A 20,046-nucleotide genomic window follows, 5' to 3' on the forward strand; every position below is an offset into this window, starting at 1 on the left:
GTCTGACCAGACAAACCGCTGATTCTTCTTTGTAAGTTCGGTTAAGGGTGTTGAAATTTTTGAAAACCCTTCCACGAACCTACGATAATATCCAGCTAAACCCAAGAAGCTTCTAATTTCAGTCACTGTCTTCGGTCTCGGCCAATCTCTGACAAATTCTATCTTCACGGGATCCACCTTGATCCCATCTTTACTGACAATGTGCCCCAAGGACACCTGAGATAGCCAAAATTCACATTTCTTGAATTTGGCATAAAGCTCGTGTTCCCGAAGCCGTTGCAGTACCATCTGAAGATGTAACTCATGCTCCTCTTCTGACTGAGAGTACACAAGGATGTCGTCGATAAACACAATCACACAGATATCGAGGAAATCCTTGAATACTCTATTCATCAAATCCATGAATGCTGCAAGAGCATTGGTTAGTCCAAACGACATAACCAGGAATTCATAATGTCCATACCTAGTACGGAAAGCCGTCTTCGGAATGTCCTCCTCTCGGATTTTCAACTGATGATAACCCGAGCGGAGATCAATCTTAGAAAAGACCGTCTTCCCCTGAAGTTGATCAAACAGATCATCGATTCTAGGTAGTGGATATTTATTCTTCACTGTTAGCTTGTTCAATTCTCTGTAATCGATGCACATCCTCATAGTTCCATCTTTCTTCTTGACGAATAAAACTGGGGCTCCCCAGGGCGACACACTAGGCCGAATAAACCCTATGTCAAGCAACCCCTAGAGCTGAATCTTTAATTCCTTAAGTTCAGCTGGAGCCATTCTATATGGAGCTTTGGAAACCGGTTCCACCCCTGGTGCCAAATCTATTACGAAGTCTATCTCCCGCTGAGGTGGTAACCCTGGAAGTTCTTCGGGAAAAACATCCAGAAATTCCCGAACCACTCTGATATCCTCTGGCCGAATGGTATCTGGCCGTGTGGTGTCCATCACCACGGCCAGAAACCCTAAGCATCCACCATGCAGTAATTCTCTAGCTGACAAGGCCAAAATCACCGGGATCCGGGATCCCCGAACTGAACCAACAAACACAAAAGGTTCATCACTTTCCGGTTGGAAGATCACCATCTTCCTCTTGCAATCAATACTAGCCGAATATTTCGATAGGAAATTCATTCCTAAAATAATATCGAACTCTACGAGGCTCATCTCTATCAAGTCAGCGCTTAACTCTCTACCATCTATTCTGATCGGCATAGACCTAATCCACCTTTTGGAGATAACTAACTCTCCGCCAGGTAATAGGGTTCAAAACCCTGATTCATATCTATTATAAGGTCTATCCAATTTACTAGAGATTATGGCTGCCACATAAGAATGTGTAGCCCCAGAATCAAACAGCACTGAGTAATACGAGTTATTAACTGAAAGCTGACCTGTTACAACTAAGGGGCTGGCATCTGCATCAGCCTGAGTGATGGCGAACACCCTAGCTGGAGTGGGTCTCGCCGGAGCCCTCGGTGCCTCTGATCAGAGCTAGGGACAATCCCTCTTGAAGTGTCTGGGCATGCCACAGTGAAAGCATCCCTGACCTTTGCACTCACCCTGATGGTGCCTTTTGCAGCTGGGGCACTCAGGATAGGAAAACCGGGTCTCTGCACCACTATGACGGCTACCTCTACTCTGGTTCCCCCGGAACCTCTTGTTCTGACTCGAGCCACCGGATGCAGTGGATGTTCTCCTCTTCTGGTCCATGGCCGAACCACTACTCCCACTACTGAAGCCTGATGCAGGAGGGGTAGGAGCCCCGCCACTCGCTGGAGTACTAGCTGACTCCGACATACATCCAACTGCGCCCTCAGCTCGTAGTGCCTTCTCCACCATCTCAGCATAGGTGGTCTTGTCATCAGTGGTGATCATCAAGTCGTGTTTAATCTTCACATTTAACCGGTCAAGATACTTCTCCTTTTTGCTGAAGTCGGTTGGCACTATTCCTGAGGCTAACCTCGCCAAACGGTCAAACTGAGTAGTATACTCTGTCACGCTCATATTCTCCCGCTGAGTCAGGTGGGTGAACTCTTTCCTTTTGGCGCTTCTGACCGCCTCGTTATAATACTTGGCGTTGAAGAGTTCCTGGAACCTTTCCCAGGTCATGGTCGTGACGTCCTGGATCTGAGACACCATGTCCCACCAGACAAGAGCGTCTTCTTGGAACTGGAAGGTGGCACACACCACTTTGTCATTCCCGGTGACACCCATAAAATTCAGGATTCTGGTGATCACCGTTAGCCACTGTTCGGCCTTCATCACATATGGACCTCCCAGAAAGACCGGAGGTGCTTGCTTCCGAAACCTTTCACACAAAGGTTCCATTCTATTTGCCGCAACTACCAATTTGGCCTGAGCAGCAGGGGTAGGTGCCACTGGAACTTCTGGCACAGGCACTGCAGGAGCACCCTGCTGCCTCAATCTCTGAATCTCTAAGTCTTGCTCTTCAATTCTGGCTTGCATTTCAGCAAACCTAACTTCCCAATTCTGGGCTCCCTGATCGGCTTGGGCAGCCTGGGCAGCCTGTGGCGAGTTCTCATCACCCCGACCACGAGCCCTGCCCCTGGGACCTCTACCTCGGCCCCTAGCTTGCAGGGGAAACGGAGCTCCCTGTCCCTGATTCGACCCTACTGAATTGCCCTGGCTCCTGGTAGTCCGCCTGACGTCCATCTAGTCGGAACCGCCTGCGAAACCAAGAGTTGGCATATCAGGTCATATTCAAGGAGAACTTACTAATGCCGCTTAATTTGGAAATTAAAAACGAAACATGGGCCTATTCTACTATCAGGCTACTAACATGCTTCCTATCAGGCTTTTCTTATTCAGAAAAAATTAAATAAACTACTAAAGCAATAAAAGCTTACTGAACCGTAGAACGAGCTAACTGCTGATGATGATTGTACATGTCGTGACGATCTTCGGAAGATAACCTGGCGGCTCTGATACCAAATTGTAACACCCTAACTAGCATAGGCGTATTACGTGATTTTTAAACATACTGTGCAGCTCGTTGCTAATCAACGAGGTTTATGGAAAATGTGATTAATTAAAATTTTTGCTTTTTAATTAAACTTATAAAATATTTATACAAAATACTCGGGATCCCGATTACAAAACCATTTACAAAAGTTTACTGTCTATACAAAATACTTGTCGCTTAGCGACTAATTACAAAAATAGCCCTGCTGTCCCGAGGATCGTACGCTCCAGGCCTAACCGCCCCGACATGTACAATCTTCACCGGCTCGCTCACGGTCCATCAGCCTTAGCCTTGCCCTTACCTACACATAAACATAGAACTGTGAGTCGACAGACTCAGTAAGAAAAGCATAATAATAATCATACATAAATCCCGAGTCATGATCAGACGCCCATACCCCTGACCATAACCCTAACTGCCGTGTCCAACACGATACTGAGTCCTGAACGTTTATAGGGAAGGTACTATTGACAAGTAACAGCCTATACTCGGTCGAACTGGTCATACTCTAGCTGCTAGTCATACTCTAGCCTCTACCGATGTGTTACAGTATCAGCCTATACTCGGTCAAACTGGTCATACTCCAGCTGCTAGTCATACTCTAGCCTGTACCGATGTGATACGTCAAATAGTACGAAACCACCAACCTAAGTATCAGCCTATACTCGGTACACTGGTCGTACTCCAGCTGCTAGTCATACTCTAGCCTGTGCCGATGTGATACAGTGTCATCCTATACTCGGTCAAACTCGCCATACTCCAACTGCTAGTCATACTCTAGCCTGTACCGATGTGACACAGTCGGATGGTTCGAAGCCAACATACATGTCTAATGTAATCTAACAGGCTTCCAAACATGCATGCTAAACATGTAATCTATATATGCATACTATTATACTAATCTTACCTCAATTCCGAATTCAGGTGTGACGGTCAACCTGACTGGAACTAACTGCGCGGCGGATTACAGGCTCTTAAACCATAAAAATCACAACACTATAAGTGACACGCTAAATCACTTCCCGGGGACTTAAACTAGGAACTAAAAGTTTCCCTATCGATAAAAAGCATGGAAATACCACAAATAACATAAAAACGAGGAAATCTAGGGTTTATGAAAATCACCCAACCTTCCAGTCCTGCTCTAAATACCCTATAGCACAAAACCAAAGCACTAAAACAGCTCAGAATGCACAGATACAAAAAGTGCCATGTGAGCTCCAAGCTTTGAGTTTCTAACTCAAACTTGGCTAAAACTCACTTACTAGCATCAAACCTTGATTAAAACCACATAATCATGCATAATAACACTGCAGAAAACAAACTCTAACTCATGCAATAACTACAGCCACCAATTTCGAAAATTCTCTTTGAAAACTAAACTTTTGCATAGAAAAACCATAACTCAAACAACCTAACTACCATGCATTACTAGCAGCTCAATTCAACTCAATTAAACATGCTTAAATCTCAGAAACAACATCAAAAATCCAGCAGCAAGAACAACCTAAACTAAGCATGCATACAACACTTCTTTTTCATCAAAATTTTAAGAAAACTTAAAGGAGAGCTAAAGAGAACATACCAACAACAAGAGATCACAAAACTTGACTAAAGAGAGCTTGAATCACCAAGGAAATTGGCTGGTTTCTTGCTGCTCAAAGAGGCCGAAAGGGAGAGAGAGACTAGAGAGAAAAATGGTTTTTCTTTGAAATTTTCTAACTTTCTAATTTTTTAAAACTTTTGAAAAAGAAAACAAATGCATATAAACCCTTTATTTCAGCCAACATTAACTTAATAGAACCATATAATTCCACTTACTAAGTCCACTAAAGGACAAACTAACAATTGGGCAAAATGACCATTTTGCCCCTCCACACTAAAATCACATAAATAACACTAAAGGGGGTATTTTTGGGAAATTCTAAATTCCCGGCCAATCTTGACATTCCCAATGTCTAATAAATTGTCCCACAATACTAACATACTAAGTTGTGATTTTACTGAGCCAAACACCGAGTTCCATGTTACCGGGCACCGGAAATGCAAAATTATGAAAACTACTAAATGGCATAAAATGCATTTCAGAATTCAATAATACAGTATAAATAATTATTTAAATAGCTATAAATAATTTTCATAATTAAACATGATTAACTGCTAATTTCCAAATTAAACTAAGCGGTCTTTACATGCCATTCAACTATTTGGGAGTGCCTATTTGCCCAAAGAGGATCTCTTCAGCAAATTGCAAGCTATTGGTGGAAAAAATGATTGCTCAGACCAAAACTTGGAGCACGAGAAACCTTTCTTTTATTGGGCGTGTTGTTCTCATTAATTCAGTGCTCATGGCCATACACTCTTACTCGCGCCAAGTGATGATGCTGCCAAAGAAAATTGTAAGTGAAATAGAATCTATTTACCGTAGTTTCTTATGGAATGGACAATACACATTAACAGTTCAGGAGGGCTGAGATTTAGATGTATCTCAGATTGGATCAAGGCTGCGTTGTACAAATATGTATGGGCTATTGCTAAGACGGAAGACAACCTATGGGTTAAATGGGTTCACAATGTATACATCAAGGATGAGGATTGGTGGACCTATTAACCTTCAACTCAAGCAAGTTGGTATTGGAGGAAATTGGTGATGATAAAAGATCAAATGAAGAGTTTGGGTTCATTAAACAAGGTACAAGGCAATTACATTGTGGTTGTTGGCTATAGAGAAGTACATACACAGGCATCTAAAGTGGATTGGAGCAAGTTTGTATGGAGTCGTTTTAATATTCTGAAGCATAGCTTTACTGTATGGTTAGCTATGCTTGGGAAAATAAAGACAAAGGAAAGATTGAAGAGATTTGGGGTAATTAATAGTGATGACTGCCTTCTGTGTAACAATGGCAGCGAGACAATAGAACACCTCTTTTTTGGCTGCCAGTTTTTGAAGGATTGCTTGACACAAATCAAGCAATGGCTTCAATGGAGGACTTCAGCAACAACCTTGAAAAGCATTAGCAAGTGGTTAAAAAAGGCAAAATGTGACAGCTTCTGAAGGAAAGTATTTGTTGCTGCCATTGCAGCGCTGATATACTTGATTTGGAGCAACCAAAATAATGGTTTTTAGAATGGGAAGATAGAAAATTATCATAGAATTGTATACAAAGTTAAAGCTGTCATTAAAAATAGAATAGTTTGTATATGGCCAAAAGATGTACGTAACTAATAGAGAGAAGTGTTGGTTTAATTCATTGTAAGTCCATTGTAAAGATTATAGATTTTAGAGTTGGAGGTCCTCTTCTTGAGGATGCTCTTAGGTTGTATGAATTATTGTTTGATTTTTTTAATACACTTGCTGATTTACCAAAAAAAAAAACTTTTTAGTCACATACATAATTTTTTTGTGACTAAATTGTGACTTTTAGTCACAACAAAAAATTACTTTGACTAAAACATAATATTTAAATACAAGTTGTTACTAATTTAATTTTAGTCACAACAAGTATTGTGACTAAAAATACATTTAGTCACAATAAATTATAATTTTTGTGAATAATGCCTTTAGCCACGGACTTTTTAGTCACAACATAGAAATGATAATTTATAATTAGTCACAATTCTTTTACTTTTAATCATAAGTTTTGTTGTGACTAAAAATAAGATTTTATGTAGTGGTAATCAATAGTGTCATACTAATAATAGTGGAACACTATAAATAATACTATATGTATGATAACTTTTAGAGTGTGTTTAAAATAAATTTAGTGTAAAATCTCATTAAATTTGACATTTTAACGTTTTATTGGAATTGGCCTAAGTACCCTCATTATTATGTTAGGAGAGCATGAATGAGATTATATCATTATATAACGAGAATATTTTTCGGTATGAAAAAAAATTTAATAGAGTTTACTTTTATAAGGCATAAATAAATAATGCAAAAAAATATGGGATTAAAAAATAATCAAAGTTTAAAATATGGAAAATAAAAAAAATATATAATTTTGATAAAACTTCTAATAATAAGTTTTGCCGAAAAAATCACCGGCCTCAGAAAAGTTACTAGTGCTAGAAAAGTCACCAGAAAAGTCATTGTCACCAGAAAAGTCGTCATCGCGAGAAAAGTTGTCGGAAAAATTACCGAAGTTGTCATCATCGTCAGATTAGTCATCAGAGTTAGATATCTCAGATATAAATTAAAATAGAACCGGTTCTATAAAATAATAAATAGAAATGAATAATACAAAATAACTCAAACACGTTATAATTAAAGTAAAACCGGATCTATGCCTAATTCATGCATCTCGCAAAGTAAGGCCCTACTTCCACGCACATCCGATTAAGATGTTAACTAATCAACCCATGAGACAAGTTTTGTCAAAACCAGATGCTTCTGGAAGATTGATAAAATGGTCTATTGAGCTGGGACAGTTCGACATAACTTATCACCCAAGAACATCCATCAAGGGCCAGGCTTTGGCTGATTTCTTAATAGAAGGAATAGTTCCAGATGAAAATCCAATTATCCCGCGAGATGCAGACACTTGGAAGTTGTACGTGGATGGAGCATCTAATGAACATGGCTCGGGTGCAGGGGTAATATTAATCTCGCCAAAAGGCTTTAAGTTTCACTTTGCCTTAAGATTTCAATTTGACACTTCAAACAACGAGGCTGAGTATGAAGCCTTGATCGCTGGTTTAAAGACAGTTGAAGTGTTAAAGGTCAAAAATCTTATATGCCACAGTGATTCGCAATTAATTTTAAATCAAGTTCTAGGCAAATACTAGACAAAGGGCTTAAAAATGGCAAAATAATTAGAGAAGGTTAGGAAAAACTTAGTTTGATTATTTTAAAATTGAACAAATTATAAGAGAACAAAATTTAAATGCCGACGCCCTGGCAAAACTGGCCTCGTAAAACGAACTTGATGAATTGAACTTGGTACCGGTTGAAGTGTTAGACGAGCTGAGTATATGTGAAAAGGAAGAAGTTGAGATGATAGACAACTTGCCTACTTGGATGACACCCATAATCAACTATCTTCTCAACGGGCAACTTTCAGCTAACAAAAATGAGGCACGAAAACTCTTGTATTCAGTGCCTTGCTACACGATAATAGAACGCAAATTGTATCGAAAGGGTTATTCAACGCCTCTCCTACGGTGTGTTCTCCTTCACTGAAGCAAATAATATTATCAAAGAAATCCATGAAGGCTTTTGTGGAGACCATGGAGGTTGGCAAAGCATGTCAAAGAAAATAATTTGACAAGGATACTACTGGCCAACTATAAATAAAGACACACACAAATTTGTCAAAAAAATGCGATAAATGTCAAAGGTTTTCACATATACCTCGTGTACCACCCACAGAGCTAAGAATGATGACCTCGCCTTACCCATTTTCAATATGGGGCACGCCCCACAGGGCAAGGAGGAGCAATGTACGTAGTGGTGGCGGTCGACTTCTTCACAAAGTGGATAAAGGCGGAACATCTTGTTTCCATAACCTACAAGAAAGTTCTCGACTTTGTTGTCAAGAACTTAATTTGTAGGTTTGGAATACCCATTAAGATAGTATCTAAGAACGGAACACAGTTCGATGGTAAGTTATTCACTGAGTTTTGCGAGAAGAACAAGATTATTAAGAGCTTCTCGTCAGTATCAAGGCCTCAAGCGAATGGGCAAGTAGAAGCTGTTAATAAAACCTTGAAAGAAACTATCAAAAAGAAGTTCGACGCTGTAAAAGGTTGATGGGTCGATGAACTACCACAAGTACTTTGGGCTCACAGAACAACTGAGAAAACAACAACAAGGCATACTCCATTCTCGCTGGCATTTGGCTCAGAGGCAATGCTGCCAGTAGAAGTCAATATTGCGACCCACAGACAAGATTTCTATAATCAAGAAGAAAACCAAGAACTCTTGAAATTATCCTTGGATCTACTTGAGGAAAAACATACTGAGTCACAAATTACTAATGCAACATAACAACGTCGAGTGACAAGATATTTCAACCAGAAAGTGAAGAAAAGGCTCTTTAACGTTAGTGACTTGGTGCTAAGGCGAGTATTTGCAAACACGAGAGATGCATCTGCAGGAGTATTTAACCCAAACTAGGAAGGGCCTTATGTGATCGAGGCAATAGTGGGAACCAGGGTTTATAAATTAACCCAACTTAATGACTCACTAATAAAGAACCACTGGAATGTTGAGCATTTACAACCCTACTACCAGTAAACTAATGTTGTAATCTCTCTTTCTGATGTAATTTTGAATTCAATTATTAATAAAGTTAAAGCACTATTCAAGTAATTACAAAGTTTTATTCTTTGAAATTACTTGAGGGGCATATATATGTGTGTATGATTAACCGTAATCCATCTGTAAAAACATGATATATTGCAAACTCACTCCACTTTAAAATTTTAAAGTTTTTATCAAATAATTGATATTAAAGAACCTTTCTCGTAAAAAAGGAAAGTCAAAAGTAGCAATTGTAAATGAGGTTTAACTCATAAAAACAACATTAAGCTACGTGCGAAGCTAAATATTAACGACTCGCATTTTATAGGAATGTATTAAAACGAGGCACCAAGATGCCTTGAAAAAAAACTTAACGTAAGGTGTGAATAGAAAGCTTAACTATTCATACAGGCAATCAAAAATATACAAAGTGATTCATGAGATGAATTATTTAAAGTATGTTTAAGTTTGTTTAAAAACAGATCATAACTGTTTACGCGAAGCAGAACTGATAACTACTTGCAAATCAAAAGCATAGCAGATAATAACTGCTCGCGCACATAGTAGATTACTTACAATATCAAAGGAAAATAAGAGCACTCGAAAGGCTTAAAGTATTTTAGATTTGATCAAAATATAATTGTTTAAATTGTGAGTAAAAATGCAAGTAAATATAATAAGTTCGAATGCAGAAATACGAGGCAATAAATAAAAGATAAGACAAAACACAAAGTTGGCCATCCAACAATGCAAATTTGTCTTTACAAAAGTGTCGCAATGGGCAAACCATTGTCTCAACCATATGGCCATTTTCCTAAATAAATATATATAAAAAAATGCAACTTAAAAACCAAGCCTACATTGTAGGAGACTTGGATGGATCTTTTAGTTCCCCTTCAACCTCTTCTTCCTCGCCCAGTTCTTCTTTCCTTGTCTTCTCGCAAAAGGAAAGCATGGCATCGGCATTATCACCTAAGAAGCTAAAGTCCAAATCAGGGTTAGTCGACCAGATTTGGTAGATGGTCCTCCTACCAATGCTGTTGACCCTGTCTTTGGTTTCAGCCTCCATTTCCTTAAGTTTTTTGTCATGATCCACCTCGAGGGACTTGAGAGAATCCTCAAGTTCTTTGATCTTCTTTTGGTTGGCTAGATGCTACTTTTCTGCCTCCTCCTTTATGCGAGAAACCTTGGCCACCGAGTCATTCCACTTTCTGGCTAAGGTATCCCTATGCTCCCGATATGGCAAAGCTCAGTCTCGAGCATTTCAACTCACTAAGACGACCGATGATGGGTAACGTACGAGAGGAAAGAAGCTTCCAAGGAGAAGGCAACTCGAAGTTAGTAAAAAATGATAAAGTGAGGAAAAATGAGAACAAGAAGAAAAGGAAATTAACCTGCTGCAGAAGTTTGTAACTCCTTTTGGCCAGATTCTTAGAACTGCCTCGCATGAGAAGGTCCTTGTCGCCGGACCCAAGAGTCAAGATGTTATGCCAATCGTTGGTAGCATGCTCCGAGCAGAGTTGCAAGCCTTCAGTGCCAACCTCGGGGTGTAGTAGACATGAGGGCTCGAGGAGAACAATCTCTAGATTAAAACTAGAGACTTTCACCTGGTGCACTGACCCAGTCAATTGCTCGACGACATTCCCTGCAACAGAGACCTCATTCTCTTTCTCTACAGACTTGGCTGGCTCGATGGTAAGCTGGTTTGAGGACTTCTTCTTGTTGGTAGTAGTTTTGGTCCTTTTGGGTTCTTTGGTAGAACGCGAGGCCTCACCAACTTGGGCAACTCTCTTCTTAGACTTCTTGTCAACTGGGGGAGGACTTTTGAACATGTTTTCCAAATCCAAATCATATCTGGGAGGCAAGAAAAGTTCATTAGCACTTAAACAAAATAAATAAGTGAAAATGGGAAAAACTCCCACTTGAGAAGGTTACCAAAATCTTCAGAAGATGACGTGGGAGGACTATAATATTCACTAAACTCCCTAGATCCTGTGATCATAAATATATCATAAGGGTTTAGTGGATCTAAATTCCAGCTTGAATTTATGTGACTTGACCTATCCAACATGGTCCCATACTGCTCGACAATTCCATAGTAAGAACTAGTGCAGCTAGTCTGAACGTGAAACTTTGGGTACCAACTATCAAACCTATGAGTTATGCGATTTATGAGGAGGGGATTCCAAGTGTAAAATTTATATCGATTATCTCAGAAAGATACTAAGGTGTTACATTCGGCCCTAAGCACCGTGGGTGACCACCCACATTGATTAGCTCAGGATGTTCCTTCTTCCAGAGGGATAGTCCTCTCGAGATAGTGTGCGCGAGCCACGAAGTCTTCACTTTGCTCTTCGGTAGGAACCAGGACATTTTTCCACGAAGAATACTTGGGTTTTTTGTAATCGCAAGTGAATTCGTCTGAGGCAAGTAGGCCCATGTTCTTCAGATTCTTCTCATTTAATAAGAAGTCTGCTGCTTGCAGCCCATATGGAAGACTTAACAGAATTTTGTGGCACTCGACTATCTCAGGAGTAGGAACTGGTCTCCGAGGAACCACTGCAAGCAGGCAAAATTTTAGTAAGCGACTTTAAAGATACAAATTAATACATTTTAAAGTTAAGTTTCTAAGGAAAAGAACTTACGTATAATGTGAAAGGCAGTTGTATTTATGGGAGAGAGGCCCGTCGTCCAGAAGAAGTCTTCTTTAAGATCTTTCTTATTTGGCAACCTAACTATGATCCTGTGATCAAAAGTATAAGTCCCAAGATAGTAGAAGCCTCCTGCAGCATTCTTCCTCGCAGGGACTGCTTTGGCTGAGTAAAAGCAGGCTATCTCCAAAGGAGTGGGGCTCTCCCATCCTAAAATATGGTATAGGACTTTCAAGCTTGCAAGGATCCTATACAAGATGGGGTTCAGCTGAAATGGGGCAACCCTAAGATAGTTACAGTACTCCTTAAAGTAATCCCTAAAGGGAAGGACGCCCCAACCTTAATGTGCTCGAGGCTCCAGGCTCTAGTGCCCGAGGAATTACTCGTGCTAGCCCCACTACAATCCTCGCGTATTACCCTTTCTGGAGGAAAACAACTAAATTCCCTAGGGGCCACGGACCTTATGACACAACCTTTCCTCTGCTTGATGCCATAGGACTTCAAGATGCCACCAACGTAGGCTCCGATCGACCTAACCTTGGATTCGATGAGCTCAGCCTCGAAAGTGACACTGGAATCTTGTGGGGTCTTTGATTTGCGAGGCTTAGGAGACATAATGTCAAACTCAAGGTCACCTAGCTCAAAAGCAACAGTGACTTCGGGTAAAAATAGTGGTCTCGCGAGTGGAATAGAAGCTAATATTGTGGGTTCAGGCCAAGCTGCATCTCGCAAAAAATAACGTTTGCCCTCAGAAATCTTTTGTAAGAATTGCCTATAACGACTTGCAATTTCTTTTTGGTTCAACTTAATCAGATGGTCTCTAATTTTGGCATCAGTCACTTCCAATTTGGATCGAGGTTGGAAATTTTTGGGTTTATATAGGAAGGCTAATTGTTTAGGATAATCTGTTTCTGAAAATTCTGGAGAATAAAGTTCCGAGCCAAATTGGGACATTTCTACAAAAAGGAACAATCCCAATTCCTGGATGAAATTTATTAAGCCAAAGGCTTAAAGAATATGATAAATCTAAATCATGCCTAAACCCTAAAAATTACTCAGAAAATGTAAACCCAAGTTGTTAAAACAAATAGAGTGACAAGATGCAAGATAATCATAATACAGATAAAAAAAGAGGGGGCGGGAGAAGGATGAGATACTTACTGTTAGAAGTCAAAAAGTTGAGTGGTGGAAAAGCCTGCAAACGGAGTTAGGATGAACGACGTGATGAATTCTTTGAACACCTGAGGTCAAAAATCAAATTCGAGTAAATTCGCAGAAAGAATAGCAAAGATAAAGAGGGCATGGAAGGTTTCAGGCAAGGTGGGATGAAAATTCTCAAAAAGCTTGAGTTTTTTAAAAGAAGAAAATGGTGAAAAATGGATTCTTTACTGTTTTATACTTTGAACCTAGTAACTCTAAGATCAAAATATAGAAGATCTAATGGATAGAAATGGAGGAGAAGTGGAAAAGATAGATCATTAATGCTAATGATGTCTCTCGAAACCACAAAATTACCAAAATCAATGGCATGCATATTTTCAAAATAGATTATGACAAAAATACCTTCAGTAATCATTTAAACAATACCTTTTATTAAAAAGGACTTTTTACGGGGCAATTGTTATACCCAAAATTCAGTTGGTACTTTAGAAGGTGACACGTGTCAATCTCAGAGGATATGAACCAGCAAATATAATGGCAATTATATTATTAAATGTAAAATAGAATAACTCATTAAATACAAAATTAATAGAGTATATTTATAACTCGGAGACTGCACAGTCTTTAGTAAGACAAGGATGTACAAACTGTTGATTCACGTATTGACCAAAAACCATTTCATGTCAGAGGACATAATCACAAGGAAGACATCATAATACATAGCGAGGCCTCTACCTCGCAATATGTAGAGAGGTATCGACGAGGTGAATTGGCTGTTAGAACACTTAGTGTGTAATATACATTATACTAACTAAGTGTAATAGCTTGAAGGACATGATTGTCCAGTCTATAAGGCCTTATGGTCAAAGAGCAATTCTTAAATTTTCTCAGTACACTAGTGCTCATGCCATTGTTGGAAGACTTATGAATAAAACAAGTTGTTTATGTACTAGGCAAGACACCTCAGCGAGGTACCCTTGGCAGCGTGTCTTAATCCACGTCAGCGCTGACTTCCTTCAAAACAGATTAAATTAGAGTTGTATTTATTTACGTGGAGCATAATTAAAGCCCACAATTTCGAGAATATTGTTGTGGGATTTGAAATTAAATGTAATTAACTGCCAACCTATATTAATATAAATAGGGGCAGATTATACAAAAAAAGAGGACGGAAAATCTTAGAGAGAGAGGAATACATTGATTGTCAAGAACCCTAGTTCTATATCAGAAAAATCTGAATAAGATTGACTCGTGGACTATGCAAAGTTAACTGCAAAACCACGTAAAAACCTAGTGTTATTTCTATTTTTATTATTCTTTCTTAGATCTCTGATAATTTCTGTACCGAATCTATTACGAAAATAGGTTCATAATCGTTAATCTACGTTAACACTTTGACATGTAACAAATCATGTCTCCTGAATTTTTTGACCATTAAAAATTTCCCCTTAATTATTGAGATTATCGAATTTAAGGATTTTTGTCAAATATCATTCAATTTTAGTAATGTAATGATTGTTTATGTACTAAATTATGCTCTCTAGACTTTAATATCTACCAAATCATGCCCCTTGAACTTTGACATGTGCCAAATCATGCCCCCTAAACATCCATCCATGTTAGAATTTTCTTACTAAAATTAGATAAAAGCCCTTAAATCTAACAATCTCAATAGTTCAGGGGGGATTTTTAACGACAAGATAAGTTCAGGGAGCATGATTTGGTGCGCATGTCAAAGTTCGAGGGGCGAAAATCTTAATTAGTCATAAATAAAAATGATATATAAAAAATAAAAAAATTTACAGCGTAAATACTTAAGTAATTCTTGATTGTAGATAAATACCGAAGTTTAATTTTTGACAGTAATAATACTTAAGTTATATTTATTAAACTTCTATAAAAATCTAGCTATTAAGTGTGAAGTTATTATTCACTTGTCATTTTTATATTGGTATATTCAAGTTAATTTTTAAATAAAAAAAAATTAATGACTTGAACTAATCGAGGTCTGCCATGTGGCTATCGACATGACATTTGCTATTAGTTACTTACAGAATTTAATTTACAAAATATAACTTATGTGTTATTACCGTCAAAAATAAAACTTAAGTATTTATCTGTAATTAAAAATTAAACTTAAATATTTATGAAATTTTTACATGAAAAATCCATTTTACACAATTTATTACAAAATTACTCACACACGCCTATGACTACATTTTTACTTACAAAGTTGCTTTTATTACACAAATACCACTTAGTCATCATTCCATCCATCATCAATCAAATCCTACTCTCTTCCCTCTCTTTTTTCATTTTCTATCAATCAATCCATCATTTCACTCTCTTTTTTTTTTCTTTTCTTTTTATTTTTAATTTTATTTCAGTTTTTAATTTTTTATTTTTAATTTTATTTCAGTTTTTAGTTTTTTATTTTTAATTTTATTTTCAGTTTTTAATTTTTAATTTTTTTTCCATAACAATTCTTCTTTTCTTTTTATTTTTAATTTTTAATTGTAAAGCTAGTTTCTTATATATTGTTGCTTAGGTCTAGGATTGACTTCTATCAATCAATCCATCATTTCACTCTCTTTTTTCTTCTTTTCTTTTTATTTTTAATTTTATTTCATTTTTAATTTTTAATTTTTAAATTTATTTCAGTTTTTAATTTTAAATTTTTTTACATAACAATTCTTCTTTTCTTTTTATTTTGAATTTTTAATTGTAAAGCTAGTTTCTTATATATTCTTACGAAGAAATCGACCTTGATAACATATGGAGCGACTGTGTAGAGAATAAAGCCAGAAAGAGTATAGAAATCATTGTGCTTCTTATGTATGCACTACTACAAAAGGCGAAATTCGCGACGGTTCCAAAAACGCTTTTTTTTGGGAACCGTCGCTAAAAAAATTATCTGAGTGTTAAAAACCGTCGCTTATAGTATATTATAGGCGACAGTTTTTAATACTCGTATAAAATACGCGACGGTTTATAAGTGCGGAAAAAAAATTAGAAAAAAAGTTAATTTACTATTACCGACGGTTTAGAACCATTGCGCAAAGTATTGGCCACAGTTTTAAACAGTGGCCCATACTTTGACCCTCAGTTCGAAACCGTCGGGTATGAGGTTAATGAAATAAAAACCCCTTCTCTCATCAAGACATTCAGACCACAATACTCAAACCCTATCGCACCTATCTCTGGTTTCCCCCTCTCTCTCTCGCGAGCCGTTCTTCGCCCCAAACCTCAACACCACCTTCGCCGGCGATGGTCTCCGGCCTTCAAAACCCATAACTCTTTCTCTCTTCTTTCTCTCGAGCCCCCTATCTCTGGTTTCCCTCTCTCTTTCTCTCTCCCGAGCCCCCTATCTCTGGTATATTTTATGTCCGAATTATATATCAATTTCTATATATATTCATGTATCACAAGATGGTTGTGTGTGCTGATTTGATATGCGGTGCAAAGATGTGGTGAACACCATGGAAGTGGGGAACGAAGCGATCTCATCCATTTGTTTAAGTCTGGTACGGTACGAGTATATGTTTCGCTTGAGATTTGATTGTGGGTGTCCTCATTGATTCCTTTCCTGTGAGAAAGTATTGGAAACTACTTCTACTTTTAATTTTTTGTGTATGTAGTAATTCTCGGAACTGGGTAGTTTTATTTTCATATCATAATTATGACATTTTTATGGAGAACCATTTTAGCTCATATGTGGTTAATTTATGCGAAAATTGAAACAAAATGTATGTATTTGGATCTCATATAACTCATATATTTATATCTTATGTATGTATAATACAACATAATATTCTTCTCAAGATTATGATTATTTCTGGGAAATTCTGGTGGGCTTATTATTTTCTCCTTGGTAGTTTCTAATTGGTATTAATCACACATTTGATATAGGAAATGAAAACATCATTTATGTTTCCTCGGGAAGTGAAGTCAAGAGCTTTGATGTCCATCTGGTAACCATTCTTGCTCTTGGTTTTGGTATTATACGTTTTTCTATTGGTATCTTGTTTGTTCACATTAACATATATCGTTTATCTTTATGCGGAATTTGTGATATATAATAGTATTTTTTCTTTTATTTTAACAAAGTATGTTTTGTTTCTATTAAGTTTGTAGGTAATTTATTTTGCAGGCCTTCTCTTGGAAGCCGTTGGAGACTTATGAATATAATAAGGATGAGATAAATCAGGTAGACATTAAGTTCATTCTCTTACACTATTAATTTCAGAGGAAAAAAATGAGCTAGATTTGTGAATTTTTATTTTTAAGTGATCCGATTCCGCTAATTCTTACACATGGAATCATAATCCTGTTCTTGCAGATTGCTTGCAACTTCAAGTCTTCTTTGCTTACAGCTGCAGATGATGGTGGCAAGGTTCTTACCATCTATTTCATAGATAATTTTCTGTTAGTGTTCATTAAACAATAAATTTTAGACATTCTCATCAGCAAAAAAAGCTGAAATTGTAGCCAGACATTTTGGTTGTGTTTCTTCTATTCTGATTCTGTGCTCATTAAAATACATGTTGCAGATCATAGACATTAGCCAGAAATGTCTCTATAAAACATTGAGAGCTGGCCATCAGGTTCTTTCTCATCTCTTGCTATATTTTTTGTTTATATGTATTTCTTTTTTCTCAATTTAAATGTGAATGAGCGAGCAATATCATTGAAAATAGAAAACAAAGACAACGAGGATATTAAGCTCGACCTTGATCACCACCGGTTCTGGACCTTGCCCAGAGCTCGATAACAAGAACATTGTATTCGATTTGTTATTATTATTTTTTTTTATTATTAAGATGGGATTATGTGTCTTTGTTCGCTGATGTATATATATGCATGAAATGAATGGGCAACATTTTCTTTAAGGAAAGATAAAAGGTTCTTTCTAGATTAAGGAATAGATTCAAGTTGATAAGGGGAATCGGTCTTGTGTGTTTTGTGAAAGTTTGGGAGTTGAAAAGGGCATATTGTTTGTTGATAGAGATGTAACATTCAATCCTCGTCATTTGTTTGACTGTAACTCTTTCCAAGAGAATGTGTAGTTTATAGTCAATGTGTTATCTTCATGAAGTTAATAAGGCAACCTTTTGGCTATGCTTGATTATCTCTGTTAAAAATCCATAGCTATGTATAATAGTGGAGAATGTTTTCAACTTCTCAAAGACACTAAAATTCTTCCTAAAAAATATAAAGTATGAGTAAAAATAATTACAATATAATTTCAGTCACAATAAATTTTATAATTAAGTTATACCTGTATATTATTTTTATTGTTTAGTTATAAGATTTTTATTTTTTTTGTTACTAAATGATAATTTGAAATTCTTTGTTGCGATTTTCTGAGGCCATCTTTCTTGCTGTCTTTTAACTCAATTCATGCAACATCTCAAGCAATACAATCACATGAGACAAGGGTAGTTTTCCCTTGATGAAGCTCTATGAGATATAGAGTTGGTAAGAAAATATGTGGACAGTATTCAATCACTGAATCACATAGCACTTTGCAATGACTGTGAATGATTTGTTGTAATATATCTTGCTGTGTCAAAGTTATACAAGTTATACAAGTATTGGCTTTCATTAAGAACACAAGTTATATAAGTATTGGCTTTCATTATATTAGGGGTGCTTTGATAGTGTGTTTACTGTTTACTAATGAGCTGGTTTTCTTTACAGTACGAGTAAGGATGTGTAATGATTTAGTAGTTTTCTCATTTAGGAAAAGAAGTCACACCTGCCCACCAAAATTGATATTTTGTAAACCATGTTAGATATATATTATGGGTTCTAGGAATTTATTGGAGAAAATAAATTTAATCTTAAGATAAGATGTGTAATTTTTTTTTATTTTTTTTTGCAGGTAAGAGCAATCCATACTCAAATGGTGAGATGAATTTTTTGCGTGATCAGTAGATTGAATTCGTCTGAACACAGGACAAGAGCTATTATCATGATCAATTTATGTTTTTGTTTATATTTTACACTATAACCAATTACTTTCATATAACTAACGATTAAGTAAGTTTGAGTACGTAGTTTGTATATATTTCAGTTTTTGTTCATTTTCAATTTATGTTTATACTTTATTCTAACTAATTGTGACAATATATAAATTAGTAAAAATTAATTATTGCAAGGAAAAAAATATTTTTTTTTATTTTTTTCTTTTTTATTTGCAAACCAATGACGGGCAGAAACTGTCGCTAAAAAATATGAAATTTATAAGTGAACTGAAAATTTTACTATAAGCGACGGTTTAAAACTGTGCCTATAACACTATAGGCGACAGTTTTAAACTGTAGCCTCTACTTTAGCCCATGGTTTTAAAATGTAGCCTAAACTATAGACCACGGTTTAAAACTGTCGCCTATAGTGTCACTATAGGCGACAGTTTTAAACCGTGGCCTATAGTATTTTCTCGACGGTTTAAAACCGTCGTCTATTTTACCCAGTATCCGCGACGCTCGTATAGGCGACGGTTTTATGGACTGTCGGGAATTTTTTGGCCGACAGTGTAAAACTGACGGGAATTTGAGGTTTTTTAGTAGTGATGTTTGCTCAACAAATAATGCAGAGATTTCATTGTCAACGTTTCTGGGAAAAAAGCTAATGTTGGTGCTGATGTTCGAACCGAGGTTTGTTTTCGGTTTCTTTTTGGTTTTCTCCCATATTTGAAATTTTACACCTTCTATATGTATTTTTTTAATATGTTTTTTATCTAGTTGTTTCCTGTCCCTTTTTATATCATCAATGGGTAACAATGAGATTTATCATGGATGTTGATGTTCAAAGAGTTTTTCCTGTATTTTAGTTTGTATATAGTTGTTTTGTAGTTTTATTATAGTTTTGCTACTTGCATATGTTATTTCACTATAAAATTAATATGCAACTATTTGCACAAAACTTACTATGTATAACTACTATTTTTTAGTCCCCATCAAATTAAATTCTTGCATAATATATAAACTATCATAAAACGA

The 20,046-nt window shown here is 36.8% G+C and overlaps 1 long non-coding RNA gene across 2 annotated transcripts; it reads left to right on the forward strand.

The window, feature by feature from the left end:
• The first annotated feature begins 16,312 nt into the window (after nucleotides 1–16,312).
• Nucleotides 16,313–19,357, forward strand: LOC133037827 (uncharacterized). 2 transcript variants are annotated; one of them, XR_009687808.1, is made up of 6 exons: nucleotides 16,313–16,571; nucleotides 16,952–17,013; nucleotides 17,193–17,249; nucleotides 17,382–17,435; nucleotides 17,593–17,646; nucleotides 18,927–19,357. It is a non-coding gene; the product is annotated as an uncharacterized LOC133037827 (long non-coding RNA). The 2 variants fall into 2 exon arrangements; XR_009687807.1 differs by having other exon boundaries at nucleotides 16,313–16,566.
• The last annotated feature ends 689 nt before the right edge of the window (nucleotides 19,358–20,046 follow it).

This window comes from Cannabis sativa, chromosome 5 (assembly GCF_029168945.1).
Source record: "Cannabis sativa cultivar Pink pepper isolate KNU-18-1 chromosome 5, ASM2916894v1, whole genome shotgun sequence".
Classification (NCBI taxonomy): domain Eukaryota; kingdom Viridiplantae; phylum Streptophyta; class Magnoliopsida; order Rosales; family Cannabaceae; genus Cannabis; species Cannabis sativa.